Source organism: Tribolium castaneum, chromosome 1 (assembly GCF_031307605.1).
Source record: "Tribolium castaneum strain GA2 chromosome 1, icTriCast1.1, whole genome shotgun sequence".
Classification (NCBI taxonomy): Eukaryota; Metazoa; Arthropoda; class Insecta; order Coleoptera; family Tenebrionidae; genus Tribolium; species Tribolium castaneum.
Window position 1 is genome coordinate 28,454,562 of NC_087394.1, and position 14,212 is coordinate 28,468,773.

A 14,212-nucleotide genomic window follows, 5' to 3' on the forward strand; every position below is an offset into this window, starting at 1 on the left:
TTGAAATAGGAATGTCGTATATTAATCAACATTTATAAAATATTTTAAATTGTAACAAACATGACTAGATTCATACTGATTCACAAAAAAATGACAATGAGCGGCGCCTTTCGGACGCGCACGGTTGGTGTGTGTCGGCTGCAGGGATGCGGGGCGGGCCGGTCCCCCCGCACGCCCCCAGCCGCTAAGGAACGAAACAACAATAATAACATTAACATACACAAGTATACCGCCTGATACAAAGAAATGAAACCATTGTTCCGGTGTTTTGATTATTGATTATCTACACAGTAATGATTATTAGCATTCGAATTCGATTTAAATAGTGATATATTGCGAGGGCGGGCGCGTGCGGCCGCAGGTCGGTGCCGGCCGGCGATCCCCGGGGCCCCCTCGGGCCCCCGGCCGCACGCCCCCGCCGGTCCGGCTACGCGGGTGGATATGTAACAAGGGCTAAAGCTAATCCAACCCTAGGTAAGCTTCACACAGCCCAAAAATACAAGCACTTAAAACAGTGCCGACAACTAATAGAGTTCGGTGTGAGCACTACACAGCATTCGCATCTCGACGACGCGCCACGACGCGGGCGCTGACAAGGCCTGTACCGGAGGCGACGCCCCCGCCCCCTCCCTCCGCCTAGCTGCTGATCCTCTCGGTCCACAACCTCGACTACTACAACACTAACTGCACTGGTCAGGGGACTGACTGAACTGCCACCAGAAAGCACCCCAAACACACCCTGCATTATTCCCACTATTTTCCAAATTTTTACAAACACCACACAAAATATCCAATCAACTCTTAGTAGTTACAATTTGATCACATTTTATTGGTGTCGGTGTTACGGCCAATGTGCAAACTTTTGCCTAGTTTATAAACTATCCAAACCATTGACTATCTTAACATAAAATGCAATTTTAAATTAATAAACCAACCACTTATCTTATTTATCCACTTATTCAAAATAGCATCTATTACATCTTTAATTTTTTGTGTTTGATAAAAAAAATATATTTAAACGCAAAATGACTCATTTAGACAAAAGTCAATCTCAAATTATTTGCTTTTACTTCAAGTAATACCACCTAACGTCTACAGTATACTTGAAGTAAGTAGTAAAAACAACTACTTTATACTTTTCTTTAGGTACTGTGGTATTACAGGGTCGCCTAAAAAGTATGGAGACAGTTAAATATTATAAAAACTATTCACCAAAACTTTGGTATATGCTTAAAAGTATATAAATTCCAACATTTCAGATGTTTATCAAAATGCTACCTCCATTTGTTCTAAGGATACAAAGCCAACTTGATTTTTGTAGCCTTGGAAATGTTCTCATTAGTTCTTTGCTGCTTGACCAAAAAATAAGTAAAAGTTAATATTAATTGTTAAAATAACACTTTTAACGTAAACACATTTTATAAAAAACCTTAAACACGAAATACATACGATTTTTATGCTACAAAAGTTGTTTAAAATAAATTACATTGACTTCTTTATTTCTTTTTACCTTCCAATAAATAAAAATAAAAGTGGGTATGTGTTACAACACTGAATTCAGAAAAAAATTATCTTTTTAAAACTATTAAATTTGACCCTACATAAAATGATGGCAGAAAACTAAAAAAAATGATCACAAATGACAGAATTTTAATACTTTTGACTGTTCCCGAAATTTTAAGGTGCTCTGTTAAACCGTTCTGAAAATACTTAGCTGTATCCTTATTTTTTAGTGACCCTGTATAAAAATAACTACTACTCCCGTTTAAGAAGTAAAAACTGTTAAAAATAGCTATTTTTGGAAACTATCATGTACAGCATCTGCAAATGCGTAGAAATTATTATTAAAATAAGGCAGAATTTTTCTAGCTTTAATGCATTGTTGAGTGGATGAGGATAGAAAAAAAATTCTTAGAAAATCAATTGTAAAAAAGGATAGCGTACATCCAGAGCAATAAGGGCTACAGATTCTATACTCAAATTAAAATAATAATAAATAATTAAAATATTCAACCAAAAGCACAAATTGTCCACATTTGTTTGTTGCTTTTAAACGTTATTTATTAAAGAAATTAACGTCAAACAGTTGATATTAGGAAAGCCGTAGAATTGACTACGCACAGAAGCTTTTACTTTATGTAAAAATTAAACTTTTTGTAATCAGGTTACCAACCATTATTAGCTATGATAGCTGGGAGGTCCAAAAACAATGATTGCTTTTAAAGAAATACATGATCATGAAGTGGTGAAGTAGTAGTGAAATTTCTACGTTAATCCGCATTATAGGCATTCAAGAAACTACAACAATTCAATGGTTTGGACACCACAGTTGTTTTTCTTTCTGTTAATGCCCTTAGCCTTAGTTATTATAAATATACACAAAATAACCCCACTATTTAATGCATCTGATAAAAAACTGTATTACGAACACAGTTTAATTACCCTCTAAAACTTTTTAGATCTATGGTTTATTTAAAAAATAAATAAATTAACTCTTAAACGCAAATTTACGTAAAAAATTACAATACTACAATACAGTACTAAAAAAAAAACTACAAAAAATTTACTTTAAATCCTGTAATCATAGTTTTTTTCTCATGAAGTCTGACTTTGTCATTGCAAAACAATCTTTCAAATATTTTTTTAAATATTTTCACGAATTTGTTTAATTACTGGTCTCTGACAAGCTTAAACTTTATCGTAATTGTGTTTCTTCGTAATAGCAAAAAGCCTTAGATTGTTAAAAATTGTAAAATAAAGTATTGCGAGATTAGCGTAAAAACATGTTCAAAAATCTAATATTGTTCAGTTTTTAAGAACAAGTCTCATAATTTTTCGACTATCCAACTTCAGAGCTAGTACTAGTGTTCAACGAAGGACAATTATTGTGAGACTGACTTTTAACCGCCTAAATGAGTGAATCTTAAAGAGACAATTTAACTTTGGCTAATTTCTTTGGATATGTGGTTGGTTAGTTTATAACTGATAAAATATCCAGCTTTTTATAAACTAGCTATTAATTTAGTCGAAAGAGCCAATGGTTTGACTAGCTTATGAACCAGCAAAGTTTACACATTAGCTGTAACATGGAGGGTCTCTCAGCGAGTTGGTGGAGCACATATTGACCTTTATATTAATGTTAACACATTTAAAAAACTATACTCAATTAATTAACTAATTAAAATTGAGTTACAATACTTTATGTTTTTAAACGAAGCACGCTATTTTTTGTATTTTTGGACGTAGCTTTTAGTACTGACGATTTTGACTCGATTTTTAGTTTTTCAAACAAATATCCTTTGACGAAAACAAAGTTTTTAATTAAAAAAATTGATAAAAATTGAATAACTAAAAAAATAATGGAACATCCTGTCTTCTTTTTGCTTCTCAGAGATTATTAAACTGTCTTTTTTACAATTTTTAAATGTTAATTTTAGCAACAATGCACATAATTCAATGAACACTATTGCTGTCATAACACAGATTATTTGTTGTTAATAAATATTAAAAAATATTTTACTGAAATAAAGGACAAATCATAATGGCCTCAGTGTAAGTTAAATTTATTATTTGCTAAAAAATTCACTTGTCGACCACTTAAACATTTTTTCCAATGTTTTATAAAGTTAATAAATACCTTTTGAGTAACATACCTAATTGTTAATTTTTGAAAGATAATTAAAACCTTTTCGGAAACAAAAATAAAAATAGAGTGTTTCATTTAAAGTTTCTAACGTCTCGACTGCAACGGTCCAAAAGCAGTAACGCTCTTACTTTGTTCGTTAGTACTCATGATTTTGCCGTAATACAGTTTAAAAAAAAACTAGTAAAAGCGACTAAAAACATCAGTAGTACGAGGTACATCCAAAAACTGAAATTTTGCAGAATATTTTTTAAATATAATGACCACCAACTCGCTGGGACAGCCGTAATAAAATGACCAGACATTTTGGGTGCTTTCGTATCGGCCTGTTTTTAATTGGAAGAAAATAATCCTAAAATCTTACTTAAAATAATATCACTCTTACAATATCATAAGTACCCCTTTGATGGACCAAACCTCCGTCCACTGAGTTATTAAGAGCGCATCCAAGCTTTGGATAAATGGGTCAAGGTCACGTCCGAGCAAATCTCAATCAAAAGCAATAATAAAATTTCATGTACGAGTTTGTTGTTCGTTGCTGCGTTTGAAGTGATTTGAGAAAGTGGGCATGATCTGCGACAGGACTCACGTTCGAATCGGTTTGTGTCGATACAACCAACGCAACGTAACGTAAAGTGAAAGGTTTGAGCTTGTCTGAGTTGTATCGATGTTCTCGTATACATAGCGATATGTATGAGATCAGTCCAGGCCGCACGTGGACGCGCTTGGTCGAGCAAAGGCTGGTTCAGACATTCTTAATTAATTTTGGCTGGATACTCGCTGAGTATTATTAGAAATAGTGCAAAATTGTTTTCCTTATAACTATCGTAAAGGCAGTACAGTTTCTTAAGCCATGTCATGACTTATTAGTGTTCAATCTTACAAATTTTAACATTTACCTAAATCGAAAATATCACTTCAATAAGGGTACAAAATCTTTGGCTAACGTTAATGTAACAGTAAATAAAGTGGGTTTAAGGAAGTTGTTACGAGGCGTTTAGAATGTCGTACATTAAAGTAGCAATCGTGACTTGAACAATAGGTTTCGTTAAATGCTCTGCTCTGCCACTAAACTAAAAGCAGCGATATTTACCTGCTACGTATTATGCTTAGTTAAAATTCAATATTAACGTTTTGAGTACATTCATTCGAACAGGATCACAATTTGAACTTCTGAACTGGGAGATACAATAGCTATGTACAGTTAGTTAATTTGAAATTTCGGTGGCATAAGAGACTAAGGCTGCGTGATCGCTCGACCTGAGCACCCAACTGTACATGGAGAAAGATGGGGACGCAAAAACGCCCCAGTTTCCAGGCGGAAAGCGGGCCGTTTTTGGGTGAAAAGTGAGGTGAAAACGCCCTAATTGACTGGACCGACAGGACCGCAGACGATCGAGCGGGTGTAAGGTGGTTGCCGCCGGCCGATGCGCGTTGTTTACTCATTAAATTACGTTATCATTATTATTATAAGTTATTCATTATTTATAGGTATTTATTATTATGTAGTAATTATGTTATTATTATATGTTTGGCAGGATATCTCACCCAAAAACAATCGTTATGGTAATACAAAAGTACCGAGAACAAGTACTGTGAATTTGATGTAGCAGTTCGGTAAGCGTCCGGAGCACTGCGCGCACACACTTGCGTTTCCTGCTGCTGCTGGTGGCGAGAGTTGTTGCTGCGGGAGGTGGTGCTGATGCTGGTGGCGGCGACGTTGGGGGCGGCAGGTGGCGACGGCGGCGATGGTAACACCAACTTTGGACGCCGAGGAGCCGTGGGCGCAGCGCATCCGTCACTGCAATCACAATTTCGGATTTAATTAACGACAACGTCAACATTTGCTACAGTATCGATCAGGTTACTGAACCGGAATACTTGGCATATACGAATTAATGGGAAATTTCGCACATGGGACGGTTTTGAGGTTTTTTTAGGGGCGGTTTTTCTAGCGAAACAAAAACGCGTGCTAGACGCGAAACAGTGAACATTAAAAAACTAGAAAATCCTAGGCAAAGCAAATCACTAGAAGCAACATTTTGGAGTCTTGCTTGTTTTTATAAAGTTAAGAAATATCAAAATGTAATTACAAAAAAATTACCAAACGCAAAATACATTCTGTATAAATTTTTAGGCAGAAAATAAAAATTTTATTTTAAGAAAACCGATAAAAAAATATGGAAACTCAAAAAATAAAAGAAAACATTAATTAATTACCTGTCACATTTTTGCATTTTGTTGACGAAGGATATAACTAGTCCTGTTAGAATATTTTAAAATAATTAAAATTTGTTTCCATCTTTTGTCGTATACTTTCCGCCCTTTGTAATTATTATGTACAATGTGACAACTGATAAGACAGCAGATGGTTTTTTTGTAAACATTTTATTCATAATCATTATGTACAAAAACCGTGAAAAACCTGAACAAAATGAGAAAAACAGGATAAACTACAGTGGTCCTTTTAAACTAAAACACCGATAAAAAAACGGTTGTTCATCTTACATTCAAAATAATAATATGTGAAGGTAATACGAGATTGTCGATAGCGAAGCGTACAAAATCTGCATAATTTGCCTAACTCTATTAATTGTAAAGACAAATTCTGAAAAAATAATGTTGAATTTCCTAATTTTGATAAACTGAACCAAATTAAGAGCATTATTAAACTATAGAACATCAAACTGTGTATTTTTTCTTAAAAAGTAAAAAATAATAATAAAAAAAAATAAATAAATAAAAAATAATAAAAAAATTAAAAATAAAAATAATTATTCTAATGACTTTAATAAGGATATAGCTGTACATTTTTACCATTGCAATAAAGGATATGTTTGTCAATTTATAAAAAATAAAAGCAGTTGAATTAACAATGAATTAACAATTGAATTAATTAAATTAAATTAAATAATTAAAACCGTTTTTTTAATTACCAGAGCATCGATATTACATTCATATGTACGAGTATTTTATGAAAAATTTGAACATTCTATACATTTACGGTTCTCAATCTGTACATTTTTTATTCAAAAGGAAAAAAAATATTAACTTGTAAAAAATCCTTCTAGAGAAGATAAAATAAGTAATTTAAAAATTTTAAAAACATGTATAAATAAATAGCACAGTATAATAAGTATACATATTTCATTTCTAATGAATTCGATTTAGTCAAAATTTCCCAGAAAATCACAAACAATAAGAAGCCAGGACTTGAGAAGTGTTATTATACAGATTAGAATAAAACAAGTCGTTGTACAGAATCACTGTTTACTGCTTTTGAAAAAAAAAAAAACTAATCATATAATGGAATATACGATTAAAATGGAAAAGTATACAGTGTGATACAAAAGCACTGAACAATTTCTCGAGTGCTGATAAAGGACATCAAACTGAACTAAATTCCTATGACAAAAAATATGTTTAAGCCGTTTTTCAAGAGATATAGCTTTTCAAAATTAAATTTTTAAATTAAGTTTTTGGAGCTTAAGATCGTATTTTTTTGACTTCAATTAGCGAAAACGACAGCTCTTGAATCAATAAACAAATACCTGTTAAAAAATTAATGTCTTATGATGTACAAAGCAATTAAAAAACTTGCAAATTCGACAATAATTTAAATTCGACAACATAGGAAACAAAAGAGGAAAAATCGATACCGTTACTAAGGGAAATAAACAAAAAAATATATCAAAATTAAGTTGCTTGGAAAAAAAACTGACTTCATTTTTGTACTTAACTCAATTTCTTTTATTACCATACGAGAGTTTGCGTCACTTTTGAATCACTCTGTAGAAAACTACGGAAATTATAGAATTTTGTTTCGTGTACTAACTTGGAACCTATGTGTATGATTTGCTGGGGATATAAAGATATGATCTAAAAATTGCAACTTCTTAAACAGAATTTCCTCAATTCTTGGCGAATTTTTTTTGACAGAACCCAAAAACAAAGTTTTAAAAAGTTTCGTTATCTATTATAAAACCATCACCATTTTAGTAATGCTACCTTTCACCAATTATATCTTTAAAAGCAAATAGTTTAACTAAAGAACGCTTGGTCTCTGTATAGTAATTTTATGATTCCTAAGAAATTGATACACTTGTACATAAAATGATTGAGTAAGGTTTCTATACACAATAAATTAAAACAAATAAGAAAGCAGCAAAATAAAAAAAAAAAATGGAAAATTGGTCGTTGAGGCACTTTTTAACTCACTGCATGTTTTCTCCAAAAATTTCCCTCCACGTGTGCGCTCAGATAGCATCGAGCTATATTTATCCACATGCGATTTTTTATTTCAGAATTTTTTATCAAACATTCGATTTTGCAATTAGCGTCACTAACCACCACAAAGACGGTCTAACCTGTTGAACTAACAACGCTCTAATGTCCTAAACAATAATTCAATTTACATGCAGCGAACTTTAAATAAACCGTATTTTATTGACTTGTAACACCAATAATAGCGTTTTGTTTGATAATAACGGGTATTATTTAGTAGTTAAGTTTTATTCCTGTAATTTCAGAACTTAAAATATTCACAATAACCTTGGACTAAAGATGTGAATCACTTTATTTTTAATAAAATTGAGGCACCGAATTGACGAAATGGATAAATGACGCGAATTAAAGAATGGGCAATAAGCTTTGCGAACTTTATTTTGCTTTTGTGATAAATTAAGTAGTGGGCAGTTTATTTGAAAACTTGGAATATATTGTTGGACGTTTTCTAAATTTATATTCGTTCATTCTACAAATCGAGCAATTCTGGTTTTTATGCCTTTGTTAATTGAATTAAATACGCGTTTGTTCCAAATGTTTGTTTAATAACTAACTTTTCTTATAAACTATTTTTTTATCTCATTATCAACAAAACCCACAACCAAACCAAAAAATTATTATATTCGGCATTTATAAAAATAAGTATGAATTCAAGTTGGGTAAAAATAGTTTTTTAGAAAAGAAGTTATTTTCCAAGAAATTTTTCACGTTCTTGGTAATCGATGATTGATTCGATATGGAATCTCGCCAAAAAGCTAAAACATAAACGCGGCATGAACGATATATCCTTTTGCATGCGGAACATGACATCACTAGCGGGGTTTCCCCAACCCAAAATAGCAAAAAAATATTTTAATGTACTGAGTCACAACTCTAAAAAGGACAAAGAATTTTTGTGTTGTTTTTCGATTCCCAGACTCTTCTACATGTACAAGTTCAGTGACGTATGTATTTACGTAAGGGCTAAGTCCAGGGCGGTAAAAATAGTTTTACATTAATTAAAAAAATAGCTTGTAAATAAATTGATCAGACTTTTAGTTTAGTGTTGCCTATTTTTTACTACTTAAGTTCTTAATTGTTTGTTTAATGAGTTTTAAGAAGTTTTTAGTAGTTTTAATTCACATTATGAAAAATTCATGATTAGTAATGATAGAAAAAGCCTGAGGGGTACACAATACAGAAAAATGTCTTGGAAAAAAGTCAGGCACAACGTACGTAGTATTATAGGAAAAAGTGTAAAAATTGCTACGTTTTTTGAAAAACAAAAACTTCTTAAATAAATACAGAGTAATTGTTTACAGACATTTTAGAAAATAAAAGAAACATCTAAATATCTAGTGTTTGGTGACATTACAAAGAACTTTTTCTAGTTTTTTAATTTAATTTTTAGAACTATTTTGCTTAAAGTGCTTAACTTAAACTTAAGGTAATTACTGAATTTTAGAGAAAATGACTTGATAGAAAGAATGAAGTCAAAAGCACATGCATATTTGTTGTTAGCAGTTTCCAATGCTCAAAAATCATAATTATAATATAAAATATTATATATAATTATTATGTAAATGTTGTGGAGAAGTGAATATTAAAACACCAATATCCTTAAAATTTTTCGAACAGTCTATGCAGTTTAGCAGTTCATTTAAGATGTCATAAAAAGGGTGGTATCATTTAAAATTTTGAAAAAGGAATTATTAAGGGTTTAGTGCTTCAAATTTATAAAGTACCTATGATAACAATGTCCTTCTGTGAATAAAAATGGTGACCCGAAAAAGCCCACATGAAAAAATAAGCTCACAAGAAAAAACCCATACTGAATAATGCCCACAAAGAAAAAAGTCCATGACGAAAAAACTCACAAGAAAATAAACACATAGTCAAAAAAACATATAGAAAAAAACACATCAAAAAGCCTATACGGATAAATAAAAACCCACAGAGAGAAAAACCCACTATAAGCTGTGCTTAATGTAAATTAGTATTACGTTTCCCCACTAGTTCCTAATCATTAATAAACTGTTTTTGTCCTCCTCTACTTTAAATTGATAATTTTTATAAAAATAAGTTGTAAAAATTTTTTTGACAAAGTTGTTTTACCTGGACAATTTGCACAATTTTGACTTGATTGCCACAAAGTTTAATACAGAGATAGATAATTAATAAGAATTTAAAAGATAGTCAAAAAGGCACAAGTTGTTTTAAATCAATTTCTATAAAAATAGAAAAAGGAATATTTTTTTAAATTTTTTGGTGAATAGGAAAAATATATAATCGTCCAATATATATATATATATATATAACTAACTAAAAATCGCAGAACAAAAACGAAGACAGATTTACAATCCTCGGACAATTTTACGTCAAACATGCCTTTAATATAAATTTTTGGTTAATGAACCCTTGATGATTTTTTCATTGAAAGCTCGTACGGATTTTTTTTTGACGAAGTTGTTTTATTTATTCGGAGTATTTGCACAATTTTGTCTCGATTGCCATAAAATTGTGCTCAGAAATAGATAATTAAAAGTAAAAAAGACACAAGTCGTTTCAGGCCAATTTTCATTTTTTGTATGTATTTTTTAATTTTTCCTAGATTCGAAAAATAAAAATCGGCCATACTTTGTCAAATATCTCCAAAACTAGGAATCGTAGTACAAAAATGAAGACAGATCTGGAATCTTCGGACAATCTTACGTCAAATAGGCATATTTCTAACATAAATTTTCGGTTATTGTGGGTGGAGAAATTTTGACAAATAATTGTTTAAAAAAAACCTAAGCTTCAAAGCTGGCTGCAGAAAAACGACGAGTGTTAGCGCTGGGGTTAAAACAACATTCACGTCAACAATAGATTAAGTTGCATAACAAATTGCAAAATAAAAAAAAGAATTAAATTAGACTTAAAAGTGAAAATTTACAAGAGTAACTTCATTTTACGGCATCTTTTTAAAATTCACGTTTGGAAGTTGTAATAATAACGTACCAAAGTTTTAAGAATTACTCAAAAAATATAATACCAATATTTTGCATTAATACAAAAAAAATTACTTTTACCCTCAACGTTAACTTATACACTTTCGAAATAGTTTGCAGTGATTATCTTCCAAAATCTGCAAAATCATAAAGAAGAAGAAAAACCCTGTCCTGTTGGCAACAATTTTTTTAGCTACTCTTTTTTTCATGGTTCTATAGTTTACTTCCGCTTTGGTATAGAGATTGCATCAATTATCTAAACTCTGTTAAAATAAAATAATAATTTAGAACAATACATGTGTTTGCTGTAATACCCGGGTATTTTTCTCAAAAAATGTTCAAAAACTAATAGATAATTTGAAATAAAACAAAAGCGTTTCAAATAATATGTACGGGGTGTATGTAACCCCTTTCGAAGCAAAAAAATGTTGCATGATACACTTTTGATTATCCTAATTTATACTTTTCTTGAATAGAACTGTAGCAAAGATTGATTCTAAAACATTTTTGTTGTTATTTGAATAATAAAAAAATGTATAAATCTATACATGATTGCAGGAACTGCTTTTTTGAGTGAGTTCATTTTTCTGAGCTTTTTTCTTGTGGGCTTTTTGACGGTTGTGCTTATTTCATTGTGGGTTTTTTCTATGTGGGGTTGTTCCCATGTGAGGTTTTTCCTTAATACGTTTTTTCTATGTGAGCTTTTTTTTCGTGTAGGCTTTATTGTCCTTAGTCCTTTTCGTTTTTCGAAGTTTAATTTTTTTTTTATTTCTGAATTAACCAATAAATAGATGATTTTGAAGAAATGTAGACTGAGGCGGCAATAAAACTAAATACGCCCCTGAATTTATAACCGAATTTTATTTATATACAGAATGGCTAGTTATGTGTAGTACGGCGCTAGAATTAACCCTATTGGTAGTACTGACATGTTGAGGCAAAACAAGGACGAAACAAGTCAGAAACGCTAGTTTGTCGGAAAAATTTGCAACTTCCGCAGTGCAGCACATCCCAAGTTGGGGTGGTTTAGTCGCGTTTGGGGCCATTCCCTGCGGAGGATTGTCATCGTCATAATGCAGACTGATAGATATTTGTTTGATTTGAAGTAACATTGCAGCGTGACCTCGTGGTGCTGCATCGTCGGATGGTGGTCCAGGGCCAGGGTCGGGGGCAAGGGTGGATTCGCACCTCGCGTATCGAACGCTCGCGGCGCATCACTCGTTACCATGCCTACGTAGTACAGCGACGGCGACGGCGCCCTCGACGTCCATCCGAAAACGTTGCCGAATTCAATGATGTTACATGAATCGCTCGAGAGGCGGAACGCAAAACGAAAAAGCGAATTTCCTTGAGACATGCTCTCCAACACGAACAAACGTTCAGAAATTTGTCTTTAGTGAAATAGCGCCAGCTCACGGACAAATTTTAGGCCATTGAGCAAATCTTTTTATGTTTCATTATTATTGCACGATTTTGTTCGTATAACACGACTTTTACTTCTTATTCGATTTTTTAACCATTCAGTTTGATCGTTTTTAAAACACGAATTCTTCAGTAAAAATTGCAATTACTATCATACCTACTTGGAAGGAAAATTTAATTTGAACATTTTTCAGTTTTGTGATTAAATATTTCGTGCTCGAGTAATGGACTGGTTCGTAATAAATTAAATAGTTTAAAAAAACTAAAATATGTACAAACAAAGCAGTGATGGAGAGACAAACAGCACGAAGGAGCGAAATTCTCGAAAAATGCACAAACTGTAGAGAAAAGGGCAACTTATTACCACGAAAAATAATTATTTGGTCGATGGTTATACATTTTTTACTTTTCATTTAGTTTAAAAAAACGCTTAAAGCTTTTAGTTTAATAACCACATCCTCTATTGGGACATGGATTTGCAACCGGTACATCAATAAAGATTTTAAAGATAAAAATTGAATTTCATCATAGTTTTATTTATTTAATAAACTAATTTTTTAATGAAGGCGATAAATAATCGAGACTATTTACAGCACGAATGACCCACACTGAGTAAGTGTCTTTAGGTAATAGTTGAGATTATTCCATTAATAAACATCTTGATTTCATTATCCGCAAAGTCTTTTATTTTGGTGACAAAATCTGAAACTAATACAAAATCGAAACCAATTTCATCTTTTTCAACGTACCATATTTAACTTTGAGGTGAAAATTCGGTTGTGGGTGATTAATTAATTAAGTGTACTAATGACGTACATAAATACTCGTACATCATTCTTTATACAAAATCATTCATTAGTATTGATATTAACAAACGGTCAATAAACAAATTTTAAATATTTTAAACTGTAAACGTTCTTACTTTGTGTTCGAGTTACGTATAAAAAATTGAATTAATTCATAATTAAAGATGTTTAGAACGTAGAAACGCTGTAGGTACTACTTCGATGGTGGATATAGAAAAAAGTAGTGACGTATTAACGGGAGCATTTAGATAAGGTACCAGATATCAGTTGCATTCAAAAATTGTTAGATACTAAAGCATATTACATTTATATTGTATAGGATGTTTTTTCAAAAAATGCATTCTCAGTTTGTTTCCAGATAAACGAGAAATACAATTTTAAATTATTTCTAAAATATGGGCTCCATCTTTCGAGTGTCACTATTTAATTTTAGAAACATAATTATTTTCAAAGATTTCGTAAAAAACTAAGCCGTAAGAACACGGTTTTGTTAAAAACATTTTGCTAGTTTATGAAATAGAAATAAATCAATAAGTTGTTAGTAAGAACTGGTATTTTGAGAATGAATTATTTTTTTTATTTAACATTTATTTTTTATTAATTATTATTATTCTTTAATAACTTTTTAAAACGCCAGCTTCCATTTTTCGAACTTTTTGGCACTCTATTTAAATAAAAAACGTAATTATTTCCCAAAATTTTGTCAAAAATAAGACAATGTCTGTCAAATTAAATTATGCAGTATATTCTTTTTATAAATTGAAGAGAGGAGTTGACAATAATCAGATTACAATGTCAATAAATTAATATTGTAATTACAGAATTAATTAATTACATTGTAATCTGATTACTTTGTATTCAATTACAATGTAATTGTAATTATTTTTTAAAAGTAAACAATTAGGATAAATGGGGTGTTAAATAAAAATCCGTGATTTTTGAAGTTATATTCCGGGAAATTATTATTTAAGCTGTCGTCAAAAAATGAAGAAATAAGTATTTAAAAATTTTTTGAAAATTCCACCGTTGGGGTTTCAAAAAAAAATTCGTAATTTTAGCAAGTTAGTTGGCAAAACCCCCTTCAGGGA

At 31.3% G+C, this 14,212-nt stretch overlaps 1 protein-coding gene across 11 annotated transcripts in view; it reads right to left on the reverse strand.

Annotated features, from left to right (window-relative positions):
* The window catches only part of Sh (Shaker), a 123,331-nt gene continuing 109,119 nt past the window's right edge, over nt 1-14,212 (reverse strand). For all 11 annotated transcript variants that reach the window (XM_015978039.2, XM_001809641.4, XM_015978041.2 and 8 more), the window contains one exon: nt 1-5,444. The gene's annotated coding sequence lies outside the window, so the exon portion shown is untranslated. The remainder of the gene's footprint in view (nt 5,445-14,212) is intronic.